The sequence below is a fragment of the Sturnira hondurensis genome, unplaced genomic scaffold (assembly GCF_014824575.4).
Source record: "Sturnira hondurensis isolate 20B ecotype Veracruz unplaced genomic scaffold, ASM1482457v3 Scaffold0004998, whole genome shotgun sequence".
NCBI lineage: Eukaryota > Metazoa > Chordata > Mammalia > Chiroptera > Phyllostomidae > Sturnira > Sturnira hondurensis.
In genome coordinates this window covers 2003520-2009854 of record NW_028077629.1, presented here as the reverse complement: position 1 = coordinate 2009854, position 6335 = coordinate 2003520, and the positions used below count along the sequence as shown (strand labels likewise).

General features: G+C 44.6%; 1 pseudogene; it reads left to right on the top strand.

Annotated features, from left to right (window-relative positions):
* Positions 1-4263: 4263 nt before the first annotated feature.
* LOC118987089 (translationally-controlled tumor protein-like) lies at positions 4264-5673 on the top strand (annotated as a pseudogene).
* Positions 5674-6335: the final 662 nt, after the last annotated feature.

Here is a 6335-nt window from a genome sequence, read left to right as displayed (position 1 = left end):
CCTTCATCTTTTGTACTCAAACCAAGGACTTCTAAAGTGCCTTTTAACTCTGACATGCAATGACTACATGGTATAGACGGGGAACTTAAAACAAAAAAACTGCACATTGGGCTTGTGGAAAGGTCGATCTAACTACCTTCAGTTATTCATCTCTTAAACATTGGCTATGAGGCAGGAACTGTGCTAAAGGCCGGAAATTAGTACACTAAGGAATAGTACTCATCCCCTGACGTGCCTCAGCCTCACATTCTATTTTGATAGATGACCATGAGAACAAGCTACTGTGTAACATGGTAGAGTCGCAGGAGAAAGGGCTGTCTTCCCGCATAAGTGAGGGCTGGTCCATGAAGAATAAGGAGAAATTTGTTCAGCAGGGACCAGTACACATTAAGGGGAAGAGTTTGAGCAAAGGCAGGGAACTATGGAAGTGCATGGTGGTTTAGGGATGCAGACTATACTTTGGTGTGTGGACAAAAAAGTGGTGGAGACCTGGATGGTGTGGCTCAGCTGGCTGGGCATCGTCCTGAAAACTGAGAGTTTCGTTTGACTCTCCGGTGGGGCCAAAAGCCTGGGTTGTGGTTCAAAGTCTTAGCAGATTTTACAGTGAACAAAACAGAACTAGACAAATGATAACTGAAATGAAAAACTCAATGGGTAGCTTTAACTACAACCACAGTTAAGACAGAAGTAGTGAAGTTAGAGAAGGGGTATTATTAAGAACCAGAATTTGCAAAAATCTAGGGCAAGAGTACTTCAGACAGAAGTAACAGAAGAGCAAAGAACCTGAGAAAGGAAAAATGCTTACATGCTAGCGGGCAGAAAGAAGGCCACGGGGTTGCAGCATAGAAAATGAGACGGAAAAGGGTAGAAGTTGAGGTCAGAGGAGGAGGAGAAGGCCAGAACGTACAGGACTTCCTGTGTTCATAGGCCTTCTTGCCATATTGGGTTGGATGTTGTAAAAAGTGTGACTGGAGAAAAGATTGTAAGATGAAGTCTGAATTACATGTTACAAATCGCATTCTGATTAAATTTTATATAGAATATATTCTAAGGAGATGATAGAGGAAACAGGAAGACCATTCAGAATCCTGTCAAAATAGTCTCAGTGGGGGGTGACGGCAGCACTGATTAAGGTAGAAGGAATTACAAATACTTGGATATCTGGTTTGTGGTGAGGGCATTGAGAGACAATTCTCTGTGGGCCTCTGATATTCCTGTATATCTTGTAAGAAGAGGCACTGATGGTTTTTGTTTGCACTGTCCTTTCTTGTCTATCTCTCTCTGTGTAGGGAAGAAGCTTTGGGAACAGAGAGAGTGTCTGTCTATGGAGCAAAGAACAGCATGCTTACTGGCCATTATAAAAGATTTGAGTTCTTCAAGTTCAGTGTTCCTTTCCTGGGAATCAATGCGTACACAAGTGTCGCCTGGCCCTCTTTGCACTGCCCTGTGGGAATTGGGTCTTGAAGAATTGGTATAAGAAAATGCTAATACTCTGGCTCTAACGATTGGGTAATTAACCCCTTTGTCACTAACTGAAAATCCTCGTGTCTTTGCTAGCATCCATGAAACAGAGGCAGGAGAACTTGGTAGATTGCAAGTAGGGTAACATAGTTCTTGAAAGAGCTTGAGACTCAATAATGACCTGCACATTGAACAGCACAGTTTCAGTAAGAACGAGATATTGTTAAGTGGTAAATTCCTGGTAACAGAGCACCCAAGACAGGGAGTCCTTGGAAGTTCAGGCAGTTTATATGAGAAAGTCAACCATAAGAAGGAGAAATAAGATCCTGGCCAGGAGTATAAGGACACAGCATCCTGGGGAAGGTGATTGATAAGATCAAGATAGGACTTCGGTACTAGAAGTGTGCCAGAATGCTACATTAGAATATCAGAAATGCTTTAAAAGGGCAAGCATACGAAAACCCCGTTTATATGAATGAGGGCACGCAGAGGAAGGAAATCTCAGACAGGAATCCCAGACACAGAAACGTAGAAGCATGAGAGGTCGAACAGTGTGGTAGAATATGAGGTGAAGAGGGTAACATTTCTGGCAACTTCAGTTGGCAAACAGTAGTGGAAGCAGAGGGTCAAAGGGACTCAGTGGGCACACTGCAGGACGGCTGTGGGGCACAGCTCTGACCCAGGGGCGTGGACCCCGCTTCCCGTGAAGGAGGGGAGCACCTCAGTACAGCTTTACCAGAAGGAGAGGCAGATCATGGCTAAGGTTGTTTTAGTTACTGTCTACTGAAACTCTGCACTGATTTCAGAACTAAGGGTGTGAAATGGGCAGATGGCTTGTGGGGGCTGAGAAGGTCAGAGGTACTGACGTGAGAGAGTCAGGTGCTGACATGCGTACTTATGCTACAAGCAAGTGCCATCTAAGCAGGTTCTCTCTTTGCTTCTTTTCAAACAAGGCTTCATCTACTTAAACAGTTTGTGAAGCCTTGGCAACAGATATAAACAGGTAGGAATGTATAATTCTGTTCTATCTGCCTTAATGTTATTAACTGATTATTGAGAGAAAAGCCCCTTTCTTCACACTTAACCCCTGTGGTAATTATAAACTCCATTTTACCCAGAGTACCTAAGGGCCTCCGTGAGTGTATGATATGGTGGAGCAGGTGCTGACATACTCACCAGCTGACACGATGTTTCCCTAGCACCTTGGATGTTTATCACAGATGTGGAGTGTGTGGTAGCGCTGGGAAGGTATGGGGTCCACAGGACCCGAGGGGCACTGAAGCTGCACACGTGTTTAACAGCTGAGGTCATGCAGAGCGGGGTGAATCCAGCCCTGCTGTGTGTGTGGTGGCGACCAGCTAGAGAAGATAAGGCTCCAGCGTGGTCCCCACAGCATGTAAAGAAAATTCAGTGATACAGTTGTGACTGGTCCCAGGCACAGACTGTGCACCTAAGAGGAGTTCACTTCTGAAATAAGCGGATTTTATGTATGATTTAAATGCCTGGGCCCTGGCTGCTATGGTTCAGTTGGCTGGGCATTGGCCTGCAGACCGAGGGGTTGCCACTTGGGTTCTGGTCAGGGCTCATGCCTAGGTTATGGTTCGGTTCATGTGCCGGCGGCAGCCAATGGATGTTTCTCTCCCTCTTTCTCCCTCTCTTCTCCTCTCTCTAGAATCAATGAAAGAAAAAAAGATTAAATGCCTGAAGTGCAAAAGTTAAGTAATAATAATTGTAAACAGTCAGAAAACTGCTTCGATGGTTCTGTTCTCTTGCATAAATACCTTCATGTTTCTTAGCACTGCATTCTGCAAATCTTTCACATTTGCTTCTTGTGTCTGCCTTTTGCATGCTGTAAACATTTGACGTATCCCAAGTCCATCTCCTCAGCCCTGTTTCCAAGACATATTTCCCTTAGAAATGAATATCTTAAATAAGTTGTCAGTTATTTTATTAGGAATACTTTCAATAAGATGTAACGGAGTGCCCAAGCAGCTGTGGCTTATGCAGTAAAGACTTGAATGATTTACACAGCAAGAAAAGTGAAGGTAGGTGTTTGCAGGTCTCGTGGAGAAACAGCAGTATCACCAAGGATGCTGGTTCTTTCTTCCTTTCTATTCTGTCACCTTTTGTCAGGGTGACAGTTGGGCTGTCACTGTTCCTCACTTCAAGGATGAGGAGCAAGAAGAAAGGGAGGCAGTCAACGCTTTTGCCTCACAAGGCTCAGTCTTCACCTGGGAAGAAAACTTGTTTTCCAGAAGCAATAGCTTTCTCCAACACCCCTTTGGCTAGAACGGGGTCCTTACACATTAGCCCAAACTGGGTCCCGTGCCTACCTCAGACCAATCACTGGCAAAAGAAAGGGACTACCATGATCGACATAGGACAGCATGTCTCAAGTTTTGTTACACAGCGAAGTCACCTTCGGAGCTTTAAAAAACACTGATTTTCAAGTCTTACCTCCAGAGATCCTGATGAAATTGTTCTGGGCTGTGGTTCAGGCTTCAGAGTCGTTTGTGTTTCCCAGGTGATTCTCATATGCAGCCAAGGTCAACGACTACTACCTGAAACGCAAATCATGATTGCTAAGGCCTTTTTCAAGGGATCTCAGCTGCCAACTAAATGAGATTGAGGTAGAAAAATGACTGTTGGCATTCTTAAATTCACATTTTCTTTCAATCTAGCCAATCCAGTGGAAAATTCTCTTTGCCAACACTTCCTGTAAAAGTCCCGAATTGAGTCTCTGTCTTTGGGTCTGTGCCGTCGTTGAACCAATAGCTATGGCCAAAGGGCTAGAAAGTACTAATGGACCAGTCCTGGGTCGTGTGCCAGGAAAGGAAATTACATGAACGGAAGCAAGTGGACTGTGAGTGGAAAAGAGGAAGCAGTTTTCCCCTCAGAGGACCATGTAGGTGCTGTTATTAGAAAAGGAAGAGGGAAAACCCCTCAAGGCGCACTAGTACTCAATATATATTCATTAAATGAGAGAGTAGAATTCTATTCATTTCTCATCTTTTCCACTCTTAAATGAGTAAAGGGGGTCGTCAACACACTTCAGTCTCATTTAATCTGAGTTCTATGCTTTAGAGGGACTCTATTGAGTCACAGAATGTGTATCCTTGATATACAACTTGGTTTCTCTTCATGTGTTTAGGATGGTTATTTCTATTCTCAGGCAGTGAAGAATAAATTCCACTAAACAGATAATGAGGATGGTTGTATGAAGGACATACATTTAGAAAAAAAAATTGCGGGTTTTTATTCAAGTTCCATCTTCTGATTAGTGCAGTACCAATTGTTCATCTATAATTGTCAAGTATTTAGTATCAAAGAATACCATGCCACCTGATTACTAATTTTTAGTGAGCAAAAGTATTTCCCCCAGAAAATACATTGCTGTTATCTTCACAACCAGTTTTCCTGCCCAGTCCCTCCTGTCTCTGGCTAAGCCAGCGCTGCTGCCATCTCCTTCCAGCCGCCATCAGTGTCATCTACTGGGACCTCATCAGCCATCAGCCGTGGCAGGAGGTTTTCTGACATCCACGAGATCTGGGAGATGACAGACAGGCTGGGCCTGGAGGTGGGAGGGAAGAGGGTCCGTCCGACTCCGTCATTGGTGGAAACGCCTCCCTGAAAACCTGAAGGGCAAAGGTACTAAAAGCACAGTCATCACTGGTGTCGATATTGTCAGGAATCGTCATGGGCAGGAAACCAGCGTCACAAAAGGAGCCTATAAGAGTGCATGAAAGCTGACGTGAAAGCACATGGACACTTAACCCTTTGATGACAGGGCTACAGAACAAATCAAGCACATCCTTGCTAATTTCAAAACTGCCCATTTTTAAAAAATCCTTACCCAAACATGTTTCCATTGATTTTAGAAAGAGAGAAAAGGGGAGGGGGGTGCAGAGAGAGAGAAGTTATAGACATCTATGTGAGAGAAGAATACTCATCGATCTCTTGCCTTCCTTACGCTACCGGCCACCAGCCCAGATGGAACCCGCAACCCAGGTATGTGCCCTGATGTATGTGCCCTGACCCAAGTGGCAACATTTTGGTGCACGGAGCCATGCTCCCACACACAAAAACGGCCAGTTCCTGACTGGTGGAAACATGAATCCAGACGGCATGGCTGCTCTGCAGGACCATGGTGAGAATGGCGCGATGCCATGTATGATTCTCCTTAAAGATGGTTTAGAAGTAAAAAAGTGTTAAGAATCTGGAATTTGGATCTATCACCTGTCATCATAACTGGCTGCTGCTTTCCATCCACACACCAGGACTAGGACAAGTGGGACTGGTGTTATCTTGAGCTGTTTATTTATTTTGACCTTGATTTATTTGGATCGGAGGCATCGTTTTTTGGTTTTTTTTTTAATATTTTATTTATTTATCTTTAGAGGGAAAGGGAAGGAGAGAGGAAGGAAACATCAATGTATGGTTGCTTCTGGTGCATCCCCTGCAGGGAACTGACCCCTGCCGGACACTGGCCTGCAACCCAAGCATGGGCCCTGACTGGGAATCGAACCGCGATCGTCTGGTTCACAGGCCCCCGCTCAATCCACGGGAGGCATCGTTTTTAAGAAAAAAAAAAAAAACATGCGTAGCTTGTCTAAAAATAAAATGCATATAAACTCAAAAAACAAACAAAAAATGAAAACAAGAAACAAGTCAGTCCTGTTGTGGCTTGTTATCCTGTCCCTGTTGTCTGTCTGAGTGTTAGCATAGCACCACGTTACAGCCTCCGTGGGTCCTGCAGGGGCAGCAGAGGACGCTAGTGAACAGTCACGACGCCGTAAATATTAGGAAGGCAGAAGCACGTCATGCAGCCTATGCCCTGACCTTGCCACCCTCTACTATGGATGAGCCATTCGCTT